Source organism: Salvelinus fontinalis, chromosome 17, assembly GCF_029448725.1.
Source record: "Salvelinus fontinalis isolate EN_2023a chromosome 17, ASM2944872v1, whole genome shotgun sequence".
In the NCBI taxonomy this organism is placed as follows: Eukaryota; Metazoa; Chordata; class Actinopteri; order Salmoniformes; family Salmonidae; genus Salvelinus; species Salvelinus fontinalis.
Genome location: NC_074681.1, coordinates 38,155,905 through 38,182,582, shown reverse-complemented (window position 1 = coordinate 38,182,582; position 26,678 = coordinate 38,155,905). Strand labels below are relative to the sequence as shown.

Below are 26,678 nucleotides of genomic sequence, written 5' to 3'. Positions count from 1 at the left end.
GAACAACGACACTATCAACATACAGCTGGCTGGTTATACACTGCACCGGCAGGATAGAACATGCAGCATCTGGTAAGACAAGGGGTGGCGGTCTATGGATTTTTGTAAATAACAGCTGGTGCACGATATCTAAGGAAGTCTTGAGCTATTGCTCGCCCGAGGTAGATTATCTACCTAGAGTTTTCATCTGTATTTTTCGTAGCTGTTTTACATACCACCACAGACTGAGGCTGGCACTGAGACAGCATTGCATGAGCTGGAAGCAAACAAGAAAACGCTCGCCCAGAGACGGCGGTCTTGGTAGCAGGGGACTTTAATGCAGGGAAACTTAAATCCTTTGTACTAAATTTCTATCAGCATGTTAAATGTGCAACCAGAGGGGGAAAGAAACTCTGTTTGTGGAGTAAAGGTGGTCCAGAGACTCGTATACAAAGCTTGACCTCCATTTGGCAAATCTGACCTTAATTCTGTAAACCTGCTTACAAGCAAAAATGAAAGCAGGAAGCGCCAGTGACTAGATCAATAAAAAAGTGGTCAGAAGAAGTAGATGCTAAGCTACAGGACTGTTTCGCTAGCGTAGACTGGAATATGTTCTGGGATTACTCTGATGGCATTGAGTACACCGCATCAGTCATTGGCTTTATCAATAAGTGCATCGGTGACGTTGTGGAAGTCCTGACATATAAAGAATGTCTGGCCAAGATGGTACGATTTCTAGCTTGGTTGTTGTTTTTGATTTACATACTTGCTTAGTTATTCCACTAGGGCTTGTATGCTAGCACAGCAAGAGGGCAAAATGTATGTCAACACATTACATTTTGCCTCATCAAAAACACATGCTTATATCTGGGGTAACTTTTGTATTCGGTGGCACACACACTCAACCGTCATAGGTGTTCAGACTGCTCTCTTCTCTCACTCGGTCTCTGTTTCTGCATCTCTCTCTTCACTATGTGATGAACACTGATTGGGAACACAGGCACAATATTTCATACCAGGTGATTGTGACAAAGAAGCATAGGTGGCTGCAAGACTAACCTGGTGTCTGTTATGTCCCCCATCTTATCTGAACTTATTTATTCTCATTCCCAGAGAATAAAGATCTCTCTTTAGAGTGAGCTGAGTGTCGGCACTTCTCATTTGCATTTAGATGACAGACGATAAGGTTTCCCCCACCCTTTTGTCATGTTGTGATGAGTCAATGTCTGGCTGGGTGTTAGTTAAGGGGACTTTTAGAGTGTGTATGTGTGCACATAAAAATGGTGTGTTACGTGTGTGTGTGTGTGTGTGATCCAATTCTAGTGTGTGGTTGTGTAAGCCAGTGTTCCCCAATGTGGTTTTATTTGGCCCCTAAGGGGGGGGGGGGGATTTTCATTGTTGGACATAAACTGTCAAAACACCAGGAAATCAGCTCCAAGTGATTTTAATTTTGGAATCTGTTCCCAAATATTTCTACGCATAATAGAGACACGTGATCATATACAAAGCCAGGTTTGATCTATAGAAATATTTGACTAAAACATGTCTGTTTGGGCTTCTTGCGGTTAATTTGCAGTCAAATGATTTTCAATTATGTTCTGGCAACCCCGATAGTCCCCTCAAGAAAAAATTGTCCCACGGCTGACTAGTTGATGATCCTTGATGTAGGCTATACTTCATGTCTGTGTGGTTTGCCATGTCTGGGGTGTGTTCATTCTGTACAGTGTGGTTTCATAATGTGTCTGTGTTTGTCTGCCACAGACAGACTGAGCTGTCCTGTGATCCAGTGAGGTCATACAGTATGTGGTCTGTGTGTTCCATGTGGTTTGACGCCTGATGGCTTTTCCAGTTATGTCCGTAAGATGAAGTTTTCCCTAGACACCGGACTAAGGTCAATTTTAGTGCTGTTCCACCCTAAGCATTAAGGTTAGAATGTTTGAGTAAACTGAGAGGGGGTCGTGGCCAATGGCATGGTTTTAGAGGCCCTCTTGGCCACAGAGACAACATTTTGTTTTTAAAGCAAATGCCCTGTAATACTACACATTTTGTCATGGGGGAGAGAACGTTTTACCACTTCTAAAGCTAGCTTCCTGCAATTAGACATATTTTGCCATGGCTTATGCCTTCCCGTAGGGATATCTGAGTAACTCAAACATAACAAAGTCAGTGGTGGCCTCATGTAATGAAACGTGATTTATTTTAGATTCTCCCCGACTGTCTAGCTTTTATTTTGGTGATTTGTTAGTTCTCAAAGAGGATCTAATAAGATATTACTCAATTATATTTTATATCTGGTTTTAGTTGTTTAAGATAACATTGCACCATGTAATTATTTTAGCAGTGTGGCAGCCACAATTTAGCATCGGCGATGCGTTGCTGCTAAATGCATATAGGGGAAACGTGTGTGTGTGTGTGTGCTGGTCATGCGCATGTCAGAGCCATGTCCGAGATGAGCTATCTGGGGACACGAGAGACAACTGGGCGACTGGAGTTGGTCAGTCACGTTTCTGCTCTGGTAGATGTCATGGTGGGATGGAGGAAAGGGAGGGGATGGAGGGAGGCAGAGGGGAAGATGGTGATGATGAGATTGATAAGCATAGAGGGATGAAGAAAAGAAACCAAGACGAAGGCCACCCTGGGTCATTGGATAGATGGCTGTCAGTTCTGAGAAACAGCAGAGTGGGTGGGTGTCTGTCTGGGAGAGTGAATGAGACACGGTGTGTGTGTCTTTGGGCATGGGTCATACTGTGCCACTTTGCCTTGGCTGGCTCATTGTATTGACAGGAGTTACTGGTAGCCCATAGAAAGGAACCAAGTAGTTTTCATTGAGCATTATACAACCATATGGAAACGCAAGTGCACCAGCATAGAGGTCGCCTGGATGGGATAGTCTACACACGTCTTGATGTCTAGCCAACATTTAATAGACCATTAATAATTTCCCCACATGTTAGCCTACATTAGTCGCGCACACACACAGTCCTACAGGATACACATGTTACAGAACTCCATAGCAGCCCATATGTGTGTGTGTGTGGTGACGTCCTGTTAAAGTGGAGCCATCAAGGGCTTATGATTTAGTCTGGGCCTAGCACCCTGTCTAATCTGCTACAAAGACGGAGAGGGGTGGATGGAAGAAAGAGACGGAAAGAAAGAACATGTGGCGGAGGAGACGGAGCAGGAAGGGTGGATGTAGCAGATGTTCACAGCAAAAAAATAGGATGCAATGTGATCAGTAGACAATTGTGAATGATAATGTGTGAACTGCTATTTCTGCCCTGACTTTGTCATTGAAGGCTTCTTAATACATTGACCTGATTCTACAGAATGACTGGATTTAGACCGGAAGATCTTAACTAGAATCTTAATTTCCTGTGAAATGGGCCTATAATGTTCAAGAAATCCACAGATCAACATAAAACACACTCACTGTAGCGCATACTCAGTGTTAGACTTCAAGGTATTTAAAAAATATATATTTAACCTTTTTTAACTAGGCAAGTCAGTTAAGAACAAATTCTTATTTACAATGACGGTCAAACCCGGACGATGCTGTGCGCCACCATATGGGACTCCTAATCACGGCCAGATGTGATACAGCCTGGATTCGAACCAGGGACTGTAATGACGCCTCTTGCACTGAGATGCAGTGCCTTGGACCACTGCGCCACTCAGGATTTTTGCTGGGGAGGGTGTGTGTTGAAAAGCCACCACTTCTCTGTTTTTATATCAATACCAGGTAGGCTGTGGCCCTCCACCCAGACACTGTAGTAGTGAGGCGGGCACCGGGTTCAGAGAATATGGAGCACCACCCCCCTCACCCTCCTGATTTATTCATTAATTCACTTTCTTGTTTCATTTGGGGAAAGGATCTAGGTCAGACCTTTTATAGTGTGATACAGAGGAAAATAAGATTTGTATTAAAGTCGCTGGCAGTGCCAAACATGACAATCCATATACTGGTATGATAATGGTGAATGAATGGTGAAACCATGTTCCTACCTTAGCTTGCCACCTGAATGTGTCAAGTTACATTGTGTTTCAGGTTGGATGTATTGTCAGTTGTTTTGTGGTGAGGGGAAAACCTGTTTGCAGTTTAATGGTGTTAGATAACGTTGTTCCGTGAAGAGATGTAGCAAGATAACAACCTTAACTCAGTCAATTCCACACTAGACAACCCATCTGGATAGATTTTCTATAGACTCACTCTGCTAAATGGTGGCACTGTAGGCCTTACAATGGTCGCTGGTGCAGCTCAAATAGGTATGTATGGCTGCTTTTTTTTTAGAGGACTATGTAACCCTACGTACTCAAAAGCGTACTTCAAAGTAATGGGTCAGACACACACATCCTGCACTCTCTTTAGACTGAGTGTAGAGTCCCGCCTTACACTGGGACCTTGACTAATTCAGGAAGGAAACCTATTGATTTCAGCCAAGCAGGATCACCTTTTTCCTACAGGAGAGCACAGGACACTGCTGCTGGCCTGGGGAGGCTGGATGGAAGGCGCAAGATGGCGGTAGATGGATGGAGGTTGACAATAGGCTAGGGCTGTCCCTGACAACAATAACAAAAATCTTGGTCGTCTGTTCTTTCAACCAATCGATTGGTCGAAATGTTTAAACCTGTATTTTTCCATATATAGACACAACCTATGTTTGAATAAAATCAACAGTACAGTGTCCTTACTCAAGATTGACAGGAGCGCTCCAAACAAAAGACAATTAATACATTGACAGCTTATAAATGGAATGAAATAAACCAACCTTTTTTTCTCACAAGTGTAACCTAGGTTGTGCGGTCTGCAAAAAACGTGTCCACTCCCACTATGACAATGGTAAAACTGTGGTGATGATGAATGCATTAACAGAAATTACCATAACCAAACATTGTAGGCTAGAAATAATGGTAAATGTACTACTGGTGTGCCATCCCTGTGGCCTCCGCAATGGGTTAGTCCACTCACAGGCATGAATCAGACAGGTGTCTCGTGTGCCATAACATTTCATTTAATATATTTGCCACTGCTCGACTAAATTTGGTCAGCCCTACAGTGGGCAGCATTAATAGAGTGAAAGCGTTGGAAGAGTTTCATGTTTTATCAGTGGTGGAAAAAGTAGCCAATTGTCATACTTGAATAAAAGTAAATGTACCTTTTTTTTTAATAGAAAATGACTCAAGTAAGTGAAAGTCACCCAGTAAAATACTACTTGAGTAAAAGTCAAAGTATTTGGTTTGAATTATACTTAAGTATCAAAAGTAAACGTACACTGCTCAAAAAAATAAAGGGAACACTTAAACAACACAATGTAACTCCAAGTCAATCACACTTCTGTGAAATCAAACTGTCCACTTAGGAAGCAACACTGATTGACAATAAATTTCACATGCTGTTGTGCAAATGGAATAGACAAAAGGTGGAAATTATAGGCAATTAACAAGACACCCCCAAAAAAGGAGTGATTCTGCAGGTGGTGACCACAGACCACTTCTCAGTTCCTATGCTTCCTGGCTGATGTTTTGGTCACTTTTGAATGCTGGCGGTGCTCTCACTCTAGTGGTAGCATGAGACGGAGTCTACAACCCACACAAGTGGCTCAGGTAGTGCAGTTCATCCAGGATGGCACATCAATGCGAGCTGTGGCAAAAAGGGTTGCTGTGTCTGTCAGCGTAGTGTCCAGAGCATGGAGGCGCTACCAGGAGACAGGCCAGTACATCAGGAGACGTGGAGGAGGCCGTAGGAGGGCAACAACCCAGCAGCAGGACCGCTACCTCTGCCTTTGTGCAAGGAGGTGCACTGCCAGCGCCCTGCAAAATGACCTCCAGCAGGCCACAAATGTGCATGTGTCAGCATATGGTCTCACAAGGGGTCTGAGGATCTCATCTCGGTACCTAATGGCAGTCAGGCTACCTCAGGCGAGCACATGGAGGGCTGTGCGGCCCCACAAAGAAATGCCACCCGACACCATGACTGACCCATCGCCAAACCGGTCATGCTGGAGGATGTTGCAGGCAGCAGAACGTTCTCCACGGCGTCTCCAGACTCTGTCACGTCTGTCACATGTGCTCATGTGCTCAGTGTGAACCTGCTTTCATCTGTGAAGAACACAGGGCATCAGTGGCTGTAAGCACAACCCCCACCTGTGGACGTCGGGCCCTCATACCACCCTCATGGAGTCTGTTTCTGACTGTTTGAGCAGACGCATGCACATTTGTGGCCTGCTGGAGGTCATTTTGCAGGGCGCTGGCAGTGCACCTCCTTGCACAAAGGCGGAGGTAGCGCTCCTGCTGCTGGGTTGTTGCCCTCCTACGGCCTCCTCCACGTCTCCTGATGTACTGGCCTGTCTCCTGGTAGCGCCTCCATGCGCTGGACACTACGCTGACAGACACAGCAAACTTTTTTGCCACAGCTTGCATTGATGTGCCATCCTGGATGAACTGCACTACCTGAGCCACTTGTGTGGGTTGTAGACTCCGTCTCATGCTACCACTAGAGTGAGAGCACCGCCAGCATTCAAAAGTGACCAAAACATCAGCCAGTAAGCATAGGAACTGAGAAGTGGTCTGTGGTCACCACCTGCAGAATCACTCCTTTTTTGGGGGTGTCTTGTTAATTGCCTATAATTTCCACCTTTGTCTATTCCATTTGCACAACAGCATGTGAAATTTATTGTCAATCAGTGTTGCTTCCTAAGTGGACAGTTTGATTTCACAGAAGTGTGATTGGCTTGAAGTTACATTGTGTTGTTTAAGTGTTCCCTTTTTTTTTTTGAGCAGTGTATAAATGATTTCAAATTCCTTATATAAAGCAAATCAGATGGCACTTCTATTTTTTTAACTCTTATTTTACGGATAGCAAGGGACACGCACTAACATTAACAAATGAAGCATGTGTGTTTAGTGTATCTGACAGCTCAGCGGCAGTAGGGATGACCAAGGATGTTCTCTTGATAATGCTTTGCATTCAACATAAACAAATACTTTTCGGACTCGGAAAATGTATGGAGTAAAGTACATTATTTTCTTTAGGAATGTAGTGAACTAAAAGTTGTCAAATTTATAAATATTGAACTACAGATACTTTTCTGTAAGTAGCACTTAAAACAACTATTTTTACTTGTTTAAGTAGTCGTACTGGATACGCACGGTATACATTGTCCACTAAATGTTTACTTACAGCTTCCTTCTCCACAATGCAACAACATTAAGAAAAGAATACCAACACAAAGTAAATGGCAGTAGAATAAACATTTTAGCATAAGAGATTAGAAGTAGTGTTTGAAGGCCTAGTGAAGGATATGAAGTGTGAGAATTAAGATGGAGTAGGCCTGTAATAGAGGGTTTATAAATTGCTGGTTGATAGCATCCAAAAGACATTAGAGAGGGGAAGAAGAGGACATTTATTTTCAGTGGAGGAATGTACCTGCCCTAGAAGTGACATGTTTTCAACTAACTCTATGTAAGTAGGGCAGTACCATGAGGTTGTTATGCTAGCCTTTTAATGTTTTACCCGCTCACTGCTATAGTTAACTGGTCCTATTTCATTCAGTTGATTCTGAGTCTGTGAGCGGTGAGGCTGTTCAGACTGGGCCACTGCCCCAGATCCCCAAATCTCTCAAATCCCTCTGGGATTTAAGACACTAAATCCCCAGGGAGCCAGAGCCAGAGAGCTTGAAGAAACAACACTGGTGGCTTGGTGGTGTAGAGCCATATAGACAGAATAGAGTGAACTAAATCCACCATCTTGGCTCCAAACACCCCCCATGGCAAAATACTGTAGTTTACATTTTGGGGGGGAAATATATAGGCTAATTGCCCTGGAATCTCTCATGTAGAAGATTCTCGAACAAGTAAAAAAAAATAAAAAAAAATGATATACCCTTTCAGACTTTAAGGCAGTGTTCCCAACAGGTGGGGAAAAAAATACCAGGAAATCAGCTCCAAGTGATTTTATTTGAAAATCTGTTTCCAAGTATTCCCATGTGTAATCTGGCAATGTTTTTTAGAACCCAATTTATAGTCCCATTTTTACCACCTTCTTTCTGATTCTTTCCTGTTTGGGTGGACTAATCCATTGGAGGCCGTAGGGATGGCACAGTCCATCACTCTGACATGTGCTATTGAAATAAGCCTATTGCTTATATTACATAAGAACAAGGGTCCAACACTTATAAAATAATGTTATATAAGAAATGCGCTTTCTCCCGTGTTAGATAGCGGTCGCTGTCCACGGTTCTGAAACGTCAGTACGCTGTTGAAATGGTTCCTTTTTCCTAGACCATGTTGCTATGTGCATTATAGCAACGTTACCCAGCATGTTGGAGGCAGAAGTGGAGTTAGGAGACGAGAAAAGTAAGGCAAGGGCTGTTATCTAAGAAAAGTGAGGAGAGCGGAACCCCCACCTTAATTAGGTCTGCCATCAACAGCCTAACTGTTAAATATGCCTGGCTTTATATATCTACAGAAATAAGACGGCTCCTGCTTGTTGCCTGTGAGTGTTTTGTTTAATAGCCTACTGATTCCGTGAGCACCAAACCTCATGCAACCACGTCGGTTGTTTTTAATCTTTGCAATGCTGTAATAAAGGCTTTTTGTTAGAACAGCCTATCTGGTATTGCATATTTATTTATAGTTTACACTTCCAAATTGTCTTAAATGTGGGTTATTCTAAATATAATTTTTCTTGATCTCCTTGTTATTGTTATCATTATAAGTAATGTCTTCATTAGTAGTCTTAGTATAGCAGCCTTGTAATAACCACCATCGAGCTGTAGGCCTAAGAGCACCTCCTGTTTAGTCTTTATACTGTAACTTACGCCTATATTTCAATACTTATATAGGCTACTGTGTCAATCATTCCTTCGTTCATGTCATCACACAGCAAACGAGTCATTCATGATTTGAAATGCAATCAAGCATTTTAGGTATAAAATAACAAACCGACCCTTGAATAATTGGCATAAACAATTCCATGTCGTCAATTGCGTTCACAAATTCATGCTAGTGTTTTAAGTCTTTGCTGTAATAAAGGCTTTCCCCAAAAAAACATTACAATGCTTTCTGTTAAGCTTATTTATTTTGTGTTTGTTCCAATGGTCAGAAAAATGAATATTGTAAACTTACAGCACCTGTTTGGCATACATAATATTCACAACGCTTGCTCTTTACCAATTTTTATTTAACTTTTTTCTTTATTCAGTATTTTCCACAATTTAGTAAAATTAATTCCACACTGCTGACTTCCTCCTGCACAACCAAACATTCCCCCGTTTCGAGTTTGTCATGTCATCTGCATCCGTTACGGTGTTCGGCGTTTAACAGATTTATTGACGCGATTATGATATGCTATAGTTTAGGCCCTATTGGTCACGTGCATGCAATACATGGTGCAGTCAGAAAGTATTTAGACCCCTTTTTCCACTTTGTTACGTTACAGCCTTATTCTAAAATGGATACGTTTTTTTTATTTTCTTCCCCCTCATCAATTTACACACCCTACCCAAATAATAACACAGTTTTGTTCATTAAACAGACCACACACTTAGGCTACCCTGAATGTGTGTGTGCCAAAAGTTTGAAGGTACCTACTCATTCAAGGGTTTTTCTTTATTTTTACTATTTTCTACATTGTAGAGTAATAGTGAAGACTTCAAAACGATGAAATAAAACGTATGGAATCATGTAGTAACCAAAGGTGTTTTCTATTTGAGATTCTAAAGAGTAGCCACCCTTTGCCTTGAAAGCATTGCACACACCTTGCATTCCCTCAACCACATTCACGAGGTAGTCTCCTGGAATGCATTTCAATTAACAGGTGCACCTTGTTAATTTGTGGAATTTCTTTCCTCAATGCGGGTGGTGGAATTATTGCGTGTGGTGGAGTCCCCTCAGACTTTTAGTTTTCTTCAAAACAATCAGACTTTATTATTTCATTCCTGCAGTAACGGAGCTGGTTGGTAATCACCCCTGGAGGTGATCACTCAACTCAACGAGCTGGCTTCAGCCACAGCATTTTATAGCGAAGTCCATCCGCCTTCAGTGTACATGACAAACAACAGATGTATGGAATGGGTTGAGATTTGTATGAAAGATACCTATAATTCACAGCAGACAGTATCTGCTGTAAACATTTTCCTCATTGTGTAGAGACCAGGGTCTCGTCCCCAACTCCACACTGGAACCATCTCCCCCTGGTCCAGAAATATTAACTCACGCTCTGGAATGTGCTATCACCCAAAGACATTGTAAATCCCCCAGAGGCCCACTTTCAGTTCACACAGACACAACAGAGTTATAAGAACCCTCTATTCTGTTGCATAAAACAACCATTTGATGCAATAAAAGTATTAACATAATCTTGTAATTTCTCACATGGGTTTGAGCCAATCAGTTGTGTTGTGACGAGGTGGTATATAGAAGATGGCCCTATTTGATAAAAGACAAAGTCCATATTATGGCACGAACAGCTCAAATAAGCAAAGAGAAACGACAGTCCATTGCTTTAAGACATGGTCAGTCAGTCAATCTGTAAAATTTCAAGAACTTTGAAAGTTTCTTCAAGTGTAGTCGCAAAAACCGTCAAGCGCTATGATGAAACGGAAGACACAAAATTACCTCTGCTGCAGAGGATAAGTTCATTAACGTTACCAGCCTCAGAATTTGAGGTGTGGGGGTGCTTTTTTTGTGTTCCTGGTGACAGTGATTTATTTTGAATTCAAGGCACACTTAACCAGTATGGCTACCACAGCATTCTGCAGCGATACGCCACCCCATCTAGTTTGCGCTTAGTGGGACTATCATTTGTTTTTAACAGGACATTGACCCAACACACCTCCCAGGCTGTGTAAGGGCTATTTGACCAATAAGGAGTGATGGAGTGCTGCATCAGACGACCTGGCTTCCACAATCACCCGTCCTCAACTCGATTGAGATGGTTTGGGTTGAGTTGGCTGGTTTTCCTTCACTCTGCGGTCCAACAAGTGCTCAGCATATGTAAACTCCTTCAAGACTGTTGGAAGAGAATTCTAGGTGACTGCCTCATGAAGTCGGTTGAGAGAATTCAAGAGTGTGCAAAGCTGTCATCATTTGTGTCATTCTCAAAACTTTTGGCCACGACTGTAGCTGCTTTGAAGAATCTCAAATATTTTGATATTATACTTTTCTGGTTACTACGTGATTTAATAGTTTTGATGTCTTCGCTATTATTCTACAATGTATAAAATAGTAATAATAAACACTTGAATGAGTAGGTGTCAACTTTTGACGTGTGTGGACTACTGTTCAGAAGTTTGTTGTCACTTAGAAATGTCCTCGTTTTTTTCTATTTTAAAATTACATCAAGTTGATCAGAAATAGTGTAGACATTTAATGTTGTAAATGACTAATTGCAGCTGGAAACGTGTTTTTTATTTTTTTATTATTTTTTTTTAAACAGATTGTCTACATAGGCATACAAAGGCCCACTTCTTTTTATTGGCCAGTCTGAGATATGGCTTTGTCTTTGCAACTCTACCTAGAAGGCCAGCATCCCGGAGTTGCCTCTTCACTGACGTTGAGACTGGTATTTTGCGGGTACTATTTAATGACGCTGCCAGTTGAGGACTTGAGGCATCTGTTTCTCAAACTAGACTCTCTAATGTACTTGTCCTCTTGCTCAGTTGTGCACTGGGACCTCACTCTTTTTCTATTCTGGTTAGCCAGTTTGTGCTGGTCTGTGAAGGGAGTAGTACACACCGTTGTATGAGATCTTCAGTTTCTCTGCAATTTTTGTTGCTTGTTTAATCAGAACAACAGTTTTCAGCTGTGCTAACATCATTGCAAAAGGGTTTTCTAATGATCAATTAGCCTTTTAAAATTATGAACTTGGATTAGCTAACACAATGTGCCATTGGAACACAGGAGTGATGGTTGCTGATAATGGGCTCCTGTACGCCTAGGTAGATATCACCTAAAAAAAATCAGTTTCCAGCTACATTAATAATTTACAACATTAATGATGTCTACATTGTATTTCTGATCAATTTGATGTTATTTTAATGTACAAAAAAATGTGTTCTTTCAAAAACAAGGAAATTAATTGACCCCAAACTTTTGAGTATGTATGTACAGTTGAAGTCAAAAGTTTACATGCACCTTAGCCAAATACACTTAAAATCAGTTTTTTAAACAATTTCTGACTTTTACTCCTATTAAAAATTCCCTGTCTTAGGTCAGTTAGGATCACCACTTTATTTTAAGAATGTGAAATGTCAGATTAATAGTTGAGTGATTTATTTCAGCTTTTCTGAAATCAAACGTTTTCGTGTAGTCTTCCACAAGCTTCCCACAATAAGTTGGGTGAATTTTGGCCCATTCCTCCTGACAAAGCTGGTGTAACCGAGTCAGGTTTCTAGGCCTCTTTGCTCACACACGCTTTTTCAGTTCTGCCCACACATTTTCTATAGGATTGAGGGCAGGGCTTTGTGATGGCCACTCCAATATCTTGACTTTGTTGTCCTTAAGCCATTTTGCCACCACTTTGGAAGTATGCTTGGGGTCATTGTCCATTTGGAAGACCCATTTGCGACCCAATATGTGTTTAACTTACTGACTGATGTCTTGAGATGTTGCTTCAATATATCCACATAATTTTCCTGCCTCATGATGCCATCTCTTTTGTGAAGTACATGCTCCCACCCCTTTGCTTCACGGTTGGGATGGTGTTCTTTGGCATGCAAGCCTCCCCCCTTTTCCTCCAAACATAACGATTGTCATTATGGCCAAACAGTTCTATTTTTGTTTCATCAGACCAGAGGACATTTCTCCAAAAAGTACGATCTTTGTCCCCATGTGCAGTTGCAAACCGTAGTCTGGATTTTTTTATGGCGGTTTTGGAGTAGTGGCTCCTTCCTTGCTGAACGGCCTTTCAGGTTATGCGGATATAGACACTTTTGTACCCGTTTCCTCCAGCATCTTCACAAGGTCCTTTGCTGTTGTTCTGGGATTGATTTGCAATTTTCGCCCAAAGGACGTTCATCTCTAGGAGACAGAATGCCTCTCCTTTCTGAGTTGATCACGGTTGCGTGGTCCCATGGTGTTTATACTTGCGTACTATTGTTTGTACAGATGAACGTGGTACCTTCAAGCGTTTGGAAATTGCCAAGGATGAACCAGTGTACAATTCTTTTTCAGAGGTCTTGGCTGATTTTCTTTTGATTTTCCCATGATGTCAAGCAAAGAGGCACTGAGTTTGAAGGTAGGCCTTGAAATACATCCACAGGTACACCTCCAATTCACTCAAATGATGTCAATTAGTCTACCAGAAGCTTCTAAAGCCATTACTTAATTTTCTGAAATTTTCCAAGCTGTTTAAAGGCACAGTCAACTTAGTGCATGTCAACTTCTTACCCACTGGAATTGTGATACAGTGAAATAATCTGTCTGTAAACAGTTGTTGGAAAAATTACTTGTGTCATGCACAAAGTAGATGTCCAAACCGACTTGCCAAACTATAGTTTGTTAACAAGACATTTGTGGAGTGGTTGAAAAATGAGTTTTAATGACTCCAACCTAAGTGTATGTATGTCTCTAACACAAATTTGTCATCTTTTGGTTGCTATAGATGCGACGCGATCGTTTATATTCCATTGCTATGCTCGGTGGCAGTGTTCTTATCCTTTGCTTGCGGATAGCTAGCCAGCTAGCTACAGGTACACAGTCACTACCTCTGCAGCCAGAATAACAGCAACGTTTATTCTGTTGCATTTGTTTAAGCTGTTCATCCCACTTATACCACAGTTGCCTAAGAAAACAATAATAAGCCCATATTTACTGGTTGAAATGTATTTCAAAATATAAGGAAATTCCTACTTAATCATCTTTTGGTTGCTATAGATGCGATTTAGTGGTTCGTTCGATTAGTTCAATATTTATGGACGCGACCCAGTCGTTCTTTATGTTTTGTTGCCATGCTCGCTGGCAACGTTCTTATGCCTTGCTTGCCAGCTAGCTACAGCTAACACAGTCCTCGTTGGAGGTTGGTTGTGTGGTTGTTGGTTTAGCTTTCCGTAACTTTGTAGCAAGTACGGTCTGCATGTGTAGGCGCATATTGCAAGGTGTACAGATATCTGTTTTTAATATCCATTCTAGAATGCCCTTCTAGCAAATCAGAAACAAGTATTCAACAATTATGTGGTATACTGTAAAATATAGCAGAATAAGATGCAAATAATAATTTTCCCACAACTTGCGTCACGGCAACATGTTAACCGCTGTCATGTAAAATGATATTTTGAAACGAAGCCCACTTTTCACCTCTTAATTACTCACTCCACTTTTTTAGGGAGCAGGCAAAGGGTCTTTTTTTTATATTGCATACTTTCATCATGATACCGTTTCTAATTATTTTTTTGAAAATAATAGCATTCTTTATTTTCAAAAGCATTCGAGTCTCGTGCTCATATTTCACAACCGCCCTCAAGCTAATAGGTCTATACTTGATTTCAGGTTACATTATTGCACGCTAAATGTTTCTGATTAGTGATAGTATAGCTCATCTATTCAGCGACAAACAGATGAGCTATGCCACCTCCGCTTATTTGCCCAGTCAGATAATTAACCAAATATACAGACCAAGATTCAGTGAAACAGACTAGGTACGGGCCTTTGGTCGGGGAGTAGCCCTGGACTACTACGTGACTGAAGAGCAAAATAATCCACTTGTTAAGGTACAGAACATGCTGGCAAAATGTTCTGATCAGTGCTAATGAATGAGCCAACTAGACAAGATGGTCATCAGCAGCACTCACCTCTCATCTCAGCTAACATTTCCACACCATAATTGTAGCCTAACCAGTATCCCAACGGTGCAAAATCTATAAGCATACTTATCTTTTGGTTGAAAGAAATCAAACATTGATTGATTTTTATCAAGACGTGTCCCCACGCTTGTCTCGAAGCAGCGGGAAGTGGTGCGGAAATAGTTGAACACGCGGTCGGCCATTGCTTCAGATGTTCTATAACAATTGGATGGCTTCGGGAGTTTCCGTAAGCTATAGTTTGATGCCTTCAATTGCATTAGCCTACTTTATTCCAATATTTTCGGCATTCAGTGATATTTATTCCGACAGTAATTCCCACAGTAACACAGTAAAGCAGGAGAGGGAGAGAGACATTAATTTATTTTCGAAAATAGAATGGATAATGTATAGCTACTTATCCATTTCAATCCGTTCTGTTTCTATCCATGATTCCACATCTGTTCTGCTCTTCAGTGGTAGTCCTTAGCATGACCCTCGACCCAGATGTACGTAGCCTAGCGACTAGCCTTCTGTTTAGTGAGCTGGATTGAGTCTCCTTATCGACTTGCTCTCTGACGCAATCAGCTCTGTTGTTGTGACGCCGTCCCCTTTGCCTCAGCTCCACTTCAAACGTGTTCATGACTAACACAGCGATAAGGTGACCCTCAACCTGCTCCACTCAATTCACTCAGGGGAAAAAGCAAGAGGCCCAGTTCTGATACTTTTAAAATGCTTCCTTTTTCCATCTTTCCACCCTTCCATCCTTACTTGAGGTCCTCACTGATCTCACACTATCGGATCGATGAAAGCAAGGATCTAGTGGATGGCTAGGCCTACATGGTGATGCCCTCAAGTGAGGGGAGGAGCTGAAGATGCATTTTACAAGTAGCCTATTCGAACAGGGCCTACCTACACACTCGAGGACAGAAACTGCTCCTCTCGGGCCTCTGGGAAATTTAGCAGTGAGGTAGAATGAGGGTTTCTGCCATTGACTGGTTGGGCATGTGGATTGAGTGAAAGATGGGATGGAGTGAAGGAGAACATGTAACGATAGGAACCCAGCTCATTATACTGTTCCTATATTTCGCCTACTTCCCCCTTCATACCCCCCTGTCTTTTGCGTGCATCCATCCCTGTCTGTCGACAGCACGTGTGTGTGCCATGCCTTCCTCCGTGGTTGTCATAGAAACGTTAAGGACATCTTCCTCATAGGGTTCTGGGTTTCATTCCAGCACTTCTCAACCTCCAGCACCATACCAGTGTCTGTATGTGAAAACACGTTCTATGATCTGTGGTTGAAAAAAAATAAAGGTTCTTAAAAATATATATATTTTTGGGGAAACGTGCAACTAGTTTCTAGCCAGAGGGAGGGCATTTTCTTGCTCGCCACGTCACCTGAAATCTGTTTTTGAATATCATTGTTTTTTAAATGTTAAGACTTGACGTCATTGGGTATCCCTTTTTTTTTTAAATGTAGAAACACTCCGTTTTCACATGTGAACACTGGTATGGTGCTAGAGATGATGAAGATGAGGTTGAAAATCAAATCACATTTCAGAACTTGACAGGCCTGCACAGAGCCCTGACTTAAACCCCATCGAACACCTTTGGGATGAATTGGAATGCCGACTGCGAGCCAGGCCTAATTGCCTGATCTTACCAACACTCTTGTGGCTGAATGGAATCAAGTCCCCGGGGCAACGTTTTAACGTCTAGTGGAAAGCCTTCCCAGAAGAGTGGAGGCTGTTATAGCAGCAAAGGGGGGGGGGGGGACCAACTCCATATTAATGCCCATGATTTTGGAAGGAAATGTTGGATGAGCAGGTGTCAATACTTTTGGTCATATAGTGTATGTGCTGTACATATAACTAGGGATAAAGTGACAGATAATAAACTCCTGATGAGTTGGCACAAAAAGGGTCAATGCAGATCGTCCGTGTAGCTATTTGCTTAACTATTTAGTGGTCTTATGGCTTGGGGGTAGAAGCTGTTCAGGGTTCTGTTGCTTCAGCGTCTATTGGCTTTCAGTTTCATATGGGTATCAGCTCCATTGTGAAATATCATCGTAGCTTCCTTTTTTATACTGTAGCTTTAAGATGGATGTATGGAATCAAATGTTCTTGGTTGCGTACACACGTTTTGCAGATCTTATCGCGGGTGTCGCAAAATGCTTATTTTCCTTGCTCCAACAGTCCAGTAATACCTAACAATGGGAAGCAAATAGAGCCCCACAATGGAGGTGTCATAATAACAGGGAAATGGTTCCAATAGATTTTCCACTGTTTTTCCAATAGAGGATTTTAGAAACACTTAAAAATAAGGACTGTTTCGTGTAGGTTTACCCTGGCGTGACATTTTGATAACTGAATCTTTCTCGCAGATAAGGTGACTTTTTCAAATGTATTTATTTAATTTTTTATCATTATTTTAGTCTTATCACCCCAACAGATCCACAGATGATGCAATCTCTATTGCACTCAACACTGCCATTTCCCACCTAGACAAAAGGAACACCTATGTGAGAATGTTATTCATTGACTACAGCTCTACATAGTGCCCTCAAAGCTCATCAATAAGCTAAGGACCCTGGGACTAAACACCTCCCTTTGCAACTGGCTCCTGGACTTCATGACGGGGCACTCCCAGGTGGTATCAGCTCCATTGTGCAATATCGTCTGCCACGCTGATCCTCGACATGGGGGGGGCCCTCAGGGGTGTGTGCTCAGTCCCCTCCTGAGCACAGTCCCCTGTTCACTCGTGCCTGGCCATGCAGTCATGACTCCAACACCAAGTTTGCCGATGACACAATAGTGGTAGGCCTGATCACCAACAACGATGAGACAGACTATTGGGAGGTCGTCAGAGACCTGGCCGTGTGATGCCAGGACAATCTCTCCCTCAACGTGATCAAGACAAAGGAGATGATTGTGGACTACAGGAAAATGAGGACCGAGCACTCCCCCATTCTCATCGACGGGGCTGCAGTGGAGCAGGTTGAGAGCTTCAAATTCCTTGGTGGCTACATCACAACAAACTATCATGGTCCAAACACACTAAGACAGTCGTGAAGTGTGAAATACAACGCAGATTCTCCCTCAGGATACTGAAAAGATTTGGCATGTCTCCTCAGATCCTCAAAAGGTTCCACAGCAGCACCATCGAGAGCATCCTGACTGGTTGCATCACTGCCTGGTATGGCAACTGCTTGACCTCCGACCGCAAGGCACTACAGAGGGTTGTGTGTACTGCCCAGTACATCACTGGGGCCAAGCTTCCTGCCATCCAGGACCTCTATACCAGGCGGTGTCAGAGGAAGGCCCTACAAATTGTCAAAGACTCCAGCCACCCTAGTCATAGACTGTTCTCTCTCGCTACCGCACGGTAAGCGGTACATGAGAGCCCAGTCGAGGTCCCAAAACCGATTCTACCCCCAAGCCATATGACTTCTGAACAGCTAATCAAATGGCTACCCATACCCCTCTTTTACGCTGCTGCTACTCTCTGTTTATAATCTATGCATAGTCACTAACTCTACCTACATGTACATATTACCTCGACTAACCGGTGCGCCCGCACATTGACTCTGTACCAGTACCCCCTGTATATAGCCTCGCTTGTTATTTTACTGCTGCTCTTTAATTATTTGTGTCTTTATTTTCTACTTAGCTATTTTCTTTTTTTTTTCTTTTTTAATTTAACACTTGTTTTACTTTTTTTTTTTTTCTTAAGGCATTGTTGGTTAAGGGCTTCACTCTAAGGTCTGTTGTATTCGGTGCATGTGACGATTTGATATTTACACTCAGATTCCAAAATCCCAATTAGCATCAAAGTAGACATCATGCAAGACTACAAATCCCTGCAGGCTCCTGTATGTCTTCTTTAGCTGACACCTTTGCTAAGAGGTATTGTGTCAATTTTAAAGATGTTGCCAATTTGTACTTTACTACATTATAGCTAACATTAGATAGTTAATCCAGAGAGATTCTTACCTTTGCCTCGGTTCGGCAGTCTCGTCCAGATCATCATGACATTTGTATTTTTTTTCTTCTTCTGATAGCCACATTTAGCATTTCGTTTTGGGAGGGTAAATACAGGCATATTGACGAAAGGCAACTTGTCCTAGAGAGATTTACACGGTTATCAAAACGTCAAACCAGGATAAGCCTATATGAAACACAGCCCTTATTTGAAGTGTTTATAAAATCATCTGAGGAAAAAGGAGTGGTGAAAAATGATTGAAACTATTTATGGGTACTATGACTCATAATGTGGTACTCCTATATACTCTAAAGTAGAATGAGGAATGTCAGAGACCGGAATATAAATATACACGTGTGCCCTATTGGAATGAGGAGCCTTGTATGCAATGTCTCAAAAGCAGTGCTCTATTACTGAGGCTGTAAAAGTTATTGATTGGGTTTCTAAAGCTGAGATGAGTGGAGATCTTTGAAAACAACAAGATTTAAAAAATGTTTTACAATCTGTTTTGTAGAGATTGTGGGCCTGCATGTTTGTGTGTTTACGCACGCGTGTGTGAGGGAGAGACCTGTCTTCCCACTAATCCCAGGGTAAAGTGGCTTATTTAGCTCCACAGCCCACCCCGGTCTTGAGGAAATGGAGAAACCATAAACCAGACAGCCAGCCTCATGGGCTTTCCCCTGGCCTGGGCCGTGCAGCAAAGTGCTGAGTGTGTCAGCGTTTTCTCTCTCTCTGTGTGTGTGTACTCTATCTCTAAGTGTGTGTGATGTGCAAAGAGCCCCCATCTGAAAAGCCTCTTTGACCGACAGTTCTGTGTTTATGTAAAGATATTCTCTCATGAAAATACACTCTTTTGACAAAAATGAGATTGTGTGTGCGGGCATGTTGGTGTGTGTATGTTTTATGAATCTGAATAAGATTAACATACCACTCCATATTTGCCAAACACACACCACACACTTTCCTGTCCACTTCATTCACATTGAGGGTGATATTTTAAATATGAAACCATTCTTAAAATCTCTGTAGCAAATTGAGTTTCAAAACCATGTTGCATATGCAAAAATTCCACTCATTCCGAGGACTAAGATGTCTCTTTTTTTCCCTCATTTGTTATCTATTCCTCCTTCATTGTTCCTCAAGGCCGATGACATAACTTCCCATCAAGCCAACTCCTTGAATGCCTTACTCCTTGAAGTTGGCAGAAAACACTAGTTTTCTCTTTTTACCCTTTAGTGTGTGTGTTCACTTCACTGTGTTTATACTTGGGATATCGCTTTTCAACAGGAAAAGGACGTCTCAGGGATTCAGGGAGAGTAAGCTGATCCTAGATCTGTGCCTCAGGGCAACTTCCACTGGGAGCCATGTCTGCTGCTGTAGCTGAATACTATCGGTTCACATTTGTCTTGTTTTTCACACACTCAACTTGCATCATTCCATGGGTTGTTTTCTCTGTTGAGGTCTTCTCAGGTCCAACAAGTTCCAAAATGGACCCGGGGCTTACTCAAATAACAATTTAAAATCTGGAAACCCAGTCTGAACAGACCCGAGGACAACCAGACCTGGCCCCGTATAGGCCCGGTCGTGTCCAGATCCGATCCAAGTGAGGGAAGCGGCAGAATAATTCAAATAAAATATTGTTATTAACTAAAGCTGTTGATGTGCACACAGAGATCAGCAGGTGGGGGAGGGGCTGTGCGGTATGTGTCTGGGTGGCGAGAGGAGGGAAAGCGACCACGGCAACCAAGCTGACACGCAGTAGTTACTCTAGCTACTGTAGGTTATTCATCATCCAATGTGATGACATAGTACCTGTTTTGATTGCATCACACCGAGAAGAGAAGCTCGTTACGCTAGCTAGCTGGGTTGGCTATTTGAGGCTACATAGGCTGTGCTTCCCCTAGCCATGTTTTTCTCAACTCCACAATGTACATCACATCAATGGAGTTGCGTGGAGATGAGCGTGTGGACTCTATCTCCGACTACATCGAGCCGCTGTCAGGCGATACTTCAACATGTTTTCATTCTTTAACAATTACCTATGTCCTCTGTAGCTGCCTGCCTTTCTTTCCTTGTGGAAATCCATACTATTTAATAAAACGTTAATCAAATACGTGGAAACCGTCGGTGGATGTATCGACTAACAGCGACTCTGTAGTTGACGGTACACTCCGCCCACAGTTGTGCAACCCAACTCAGAATGTACATATGGTGGAGTTGAGAAACCCAGCTACGCTACCCGTCCCCATCCTACACAATTACAACACTGACTCCTTTCGAAATATTAAGCAGCAGCCTGTTGGCTCATGGTTGTTGTAGACTATCCTTGTCATTTCACTTTTAATTGCGTAATTTTAATTCCAACTTGCATGCCACGGCACCCAGAGAGTAGTGCCACTTTGACTTGTGGCCGACAATAAGCTACATGTGCCACTCATGAAGTTTTCTCTCTACTGTTTGCTTGATAACTCAATATCTATCTCTTATCTGTTGCAGACTCACACCATCTGTTGTACTGATCTTACAACTTTGAACCAGAAGCACAACAACAGACTGAAGATGTTGCTTTCCTAAGAACCAACAGGTAATACATTGCTCTTGTTTGATTCTTGCTTGAGTCATTTGATCCTTAAAAGTGAACTGTATTGTTAGTATGTGAATGTGTCTTACCCATGGTTTGGGCGATTTGTAACTGGGTGATTCTTAAGTGTATAGCAGACGGTACATGTACGTTGCTAAATGTAATACGCTTTTGTGTTTATATCCAAAGCGACTTAGTCGTGCGTGCGTACATTTTTACGTAAGGCTGGTCCCGGGAATTGAATCCACGACCCTGGCGTTACAAGCGCCATGCTCTACCAACTGAGATAAAGGACCACTGCTCCATTGACCTGATAAGGGGCAGGACGCTTTTCCCAGTATCGTGCCGGCCCAAACTCCTAAGGGGTTGGGTGTACTGCTAAGTCTTCTCTTTCAGTGGGCGCCTTATATAGAAACGCTCACAACACACTCAGTGAAACTAGGTCAGTCGTAACATGTATGAGCCTAGCTCTCTGGTGGTGGCGTGGTGGTGTTAGCTGACATCTTTGATTATTTGCATTGACCCCGATAAACCAGGTAAATAATGGTGAGGAAACATTGCTGTATGTGGGAATATACATGAGTGCATTACACCACACACACACACACACACACACACACACACACACACACACACACACACACACACACACACACACACACACACACACACACACACACACACACACACACACACACACACACTCCCTCCTCACTGAAAGCCTCTTAAAACTAGTGAATGCAGGGTGAAACCACAGCCCCTTGCGCCTGTTTACTGTCCAGTGACTGGTGCCTTGAATATTTCAGAGGCAGAAATGCTGTTCACTACCATTTCCTCGGTCCCTCTTCATTTCCGTATGAACTGTAACTCAGTACATTGTTGCGTTTTAAATTTTGTTCATAAAATCTTATAAGTTTAACTTATATAAGATGTGTCATGCTCATGGCTCCAGTTATGCATTTGGTTTGCTTACCTGCTAGCTAAGTGGCTAGTTTGCAAGATAAAGCTTTTTTTTTTTTTTTTACAGCAGCAGAGACAATCAATCCCCTCATAGATCAAGATCCCTGCTGCCTGATATTTGTTTTGTGTGTGCAGCAAACCTTTTTGAGATATTGCAATTACCACAGCTAATGAAGTTGAACTTTTATTTATGTTCCCTTCCGCTTGTTAGCATTTAGCTGGCATCCGCTATGGGAATTCATTGGTACTTTTTTAGCATTTGTTAGCACTATTATTAAGATTATTTATACACTGCTCAAAAAAATAAAGGGAACACTTAAACAACACAATGTAACTCCAAGTCAATCACACTTCTGTGAAATCAAACTGTCCACTTAGAAAGCAACACTGATTGACAATAAATTTCACATGCTGTTGTGCAAATGGAATAGACAAAAGGTGGAAATTATATGCAATTAGCAAGACACCCCCAATAAAGGAGTGGTTCTGCAGGTGGTGACCACAGACCACTTCTCAGTTCCTATGCTTCCTGGCTGATGTTTTGGTCACCTTTATTTTTTTGAGCAGTGTATATATTATGTTTGGAAAGAAATGGCACTGCCAATGATACCGTATGGTACAGGAACTGTATGAAGGTATGCAAATCTAGATACCGACCAACCCTAGTTCTTGCTGTGGTGAAAAATTGAACTATTTTGGTCGGCACGAGCTAGCGCATTGATATCCAGTAGTGAATAAGTGAGTGAGGTGAGGGATCCACCGTTTTCCTTATTTTAGAAAGGGGGAAGGTCAACAGGGAAGAGGGGATGCACCAGATGGGGCCCTATAAAATCTGTGAAATCAACTTAATCTATTGAACTTTATTAGAAAATGTATTACTTTGTCCAAGATTATGTTAAGACATGAACAAAATGCTTAAGGGATTTTCCTTAAACTTTCTCAAGAGGCAACGGCACGCAAATGCCCCTCTGTGTGTGCACGTTTGTCTACCACTGTTGTAGTCGTTAATGATGACAACCTTTCCATTTAACAGAAAATGGTTTTCTCAACCTGGCTTTAGAATGTCCAATTTAGTTTTTCTATTAAAGTGCAATTTTGAGAGCGAAACCTGGAAAAACTAAACGAAGAAACAGAATTTTTGCAGAAAAATTGTGGAAATAATGGAATTAGGCGTTGACCCGTTACTGACTTTATTTGTACCATTAAAAAAAAAAAATCAAATGTATAAAGAGTACAGTGGTCTGGATCTCTGTCATATGTAGCTATAGTCCTCTGGCACAATAGCCAGTGACAATATGCTGTGTTATTACAATTTCACAGTTAAACCTGACAACAATGGAAAGCGAGAAAAAAAAAAAAGAACAATTGCATGGTAGACATTCAACTAATGAAATTGAACAAGTGTGTGTGTGTGAGATTTTAGGGGTACTTTGGGATAGCTAGGGGAAAATTCGGCGTGTGGCAACAAGGGGTCGTGAGCGACACTCAGACAGCAGATGCCAGGATAGAAGGGAGAGAGGGACATGGAGATGGAGGGGTGGAGGCCATCAATCAGATTTAACTGTGACCTGTAACCTTTTACCCCCTTATGACCCTCAGTCTGGGTGAGTGCGGTCTGTATCACAAGAACTGGGGTTTACTGGAAAATGAAGGAAATGTTTGGGGAGATGGAGAGGGGCGGAGCGTTAGGGAAAGAGCGGAAGAGACCGACGTTGGGAAATGGCGAGAAACAGAGATGGAGAGCGTAGGAGATGGAGGGTCTATACGAATCATAAATTCCATTTCTAGTCCCTTCAGCTATCTGGGACCCCAGAAGCATGTTGACACAGAGATAGACTGTGTGTGAGAAAGATGGAAACATATAATTTCAGCTCTCAGCATCCTACTCCACTTAAGTGTATCAATTGTAAACCTTAGTAGTACTATTATTTACCTGCTGTCTGTATGCATGCTTCAGTACTATGCCCTGAATGATTATAGTCTATAAGCAAGATGACCCAATCTCATGCTGATTATCAAGTAGATCCAGCCGTGGGATTATTTTATTTTTTGAGCGGATGGTATCACTTGGAGCTGATTTTTCTGGTGTTTTTACAGTCTTATGTTCGTGCTGCCAGTTGGGGAACCCTGCTGTAGAGAAATTTCCTGTGCCCTTACATGGTGTTAGAGAACATTTATTCACAGTACAGAGAGACTTAAATTGGGGCTGGCCCCTGAACCCATCAACCGGGTGTGTGTGTGTTTATGTTCACACGTATGGGAGGAAGGACGACGGATGAGCAGTGGGTGAGTCTTCCCTCTGTTCCCCTCTCCTCCCCATCCGTTTCACCATCACCCTCTCCAAACTGAAGCTTTCCTCTTTCTGTTTGTTTGCCATCTGTCTGGGGTCACTTTGATGACTGCCAGATGAGCGTCCTCCTCTTTCTCTCCATCCTCCTCTATCCGAATCCTTAGGGCTCTAGTACCCTGCATTGTTTTTCTTATCTCCATTCATCCCCTCCTCTCTTTCTCGCTCCCTTGGGCCTTGTGTTGAACGGTTGGGAGGCTTGGTCTACGACACGTGTGTTGGCAGAAGATGGTTCACACACACTTTCGCTCTCTGGCGTCTATGAGCAGCTTACTGACAATATGGGGTACCCTGGTCCCTATTCTTTCTATGGGGGGGGGGGGGCGGCTTGTCCTGAAGATTAACCCCCTCTCACACTGTAACGAAGCTCACCCTACACTCACCCCTCCATCCCCACGCACACACTCTAGTGATGCGTGGGTCCGCTGTTTGTTCACCTGCAGCCGCCTGCAATTGCTAATAATCCATCCGCAACTGGCTGACTATATGTGAAAACACGCTGCAAGTCCTGCCTCTCCCATCTCCTCATGGGTTTTAGGAGCATATACCCATGTGAGTGATTGAAAGATGAACTGAGGCCCACACACCAGTCCAGTTGTTGGTGGTAATGCACCTTGAAATTGGTTGCCAAACGCCATATAAAGTCCAAAGAAGAAGAGATTACTAGAAACTAACTCTGTTTACCCTTTTATTTGTGGATTAATTGTCGGAGTAGAGGACCTTGTGCATTTCAGGTAAAATGACAACCCAATGTTTATATCCCGGGACAAATGAGCTAGCAACAGCAAGCTAGCTAGCTAAATTGCCATAAATGTTTCATGCGTTTTGACCTGTCCCCAAATTTTTTTTTTCAACCTGCGTGTCCTGATCGCATCAGGAAACATAATGAAACAGTGTGCACGACAATGGAGCACGACATGCCCGTTGAGCGTCTTTGTCCCTCCCCTTATTCTGGTCTCGACATTTAAAATGATGCTCGAGACACTTTCCTCACACATAAGCAGTAACCTCCATTACATTGTCAGGATGTAGCAGTGGTCATTTTCCCTTCAACTGAAATCGTTACGGTTCAGTATTCTAACCCCCCCCCCTCCTTAAATGCACACACTGAATTGGGGATAGTGTGTAAGTCAATGTTGAGATGAAAACCTCACACATCCCATCATAGGGCAGACACTCCTGCAGAGTGCCCCCAAAAGGAAAAGCATAGGAACAGGAAGGAGACAGTTAGGACTCAATCAATGGAGTCCTCACCAGGGACGACTGGTAGACTTGACCACACCCTTATAAATGAAATATTACAGGCAGAGGCGTATTGCATAATTCACTTAGACTACCACAGAGATGAGAAGCGGCTGCTCGGCTATTGAAACCCATTTCATGAAGCTCCAGATGAACAGTTATTGTGCTGACGTTGCTTCTAGAGGCAGTTTGGAACTCGATAGTGAGTGTTGCAACCGAGGACAGATTTTTACGTGCTTTAGCACTCGCTGGTCCTGTTCTTTGCACTTGTGTGCTCCTAGATGTTTCTACGTCACAATAACAGCACTTAGTTGACTGGGCAGCGCTAGTAGGGCAGAAATTTGATGAACGGACTAGTTGGGAAGGTGGCATCCTATGACGGTGCCATGTTGAAAGTGAGCGCTTCAGTACAGGCCATCTACTGTTTGTCAATGGAGATTGCATGGCTGTGTGCTCGTTTATTTTTTTATATTTATTATACATAGCCAAATCCACTAATTTGAAGGGGTTGCCATGCCGTGCATGTCTAGCTAATGGGAGGGAAACGGTTCGGTTCAAAGTTGCCTATCTTTGAACACACCGTAGTTACTTTCAACTTCTTTCTTTGAAACAAATATCTGAAACACACAAGCCTTGGTAATGTATATTATGTTTAGCCTACGGTGACTGCCTACATTGTCGGCCGTTTAACCTACGTGGGCTAGCCTCCGTGGCTATAATGGCTAACAGTGAGTAATTTTAGTGTGTGTGTTGGGAAAGGTAAATGGGGTTAGAAGTATATTTGACTCAGTTGATCCGCAGCGAGGGCTTGTGT

General features: G+C 42.5%; 1 protein-coding gene across 2 annotated transcripts in view; it reads left to right on the top strand.

The window, feature by feature from the left end:
- LOC129814297 (SPRY domain-containing SOCS box protein 4-like) overlaps positions 1 to 26,678 on the top strand; it is an 89,345-nt gene that overhangs the window by 6,655 nt on the left and 56,012 nt on the right. For both annotated transcript variants that reach the window (XM_055867332.1, XM_055867335.1), the window contains exon 2: positions 21,231 to 21,318. The gene's annotated coding sequence lies outside the window, so the exon portion shown is untranslated. The remainder of the gene's footprint in view (positions 1 to 21,230; positions 21,319 to 26,678) is intronic.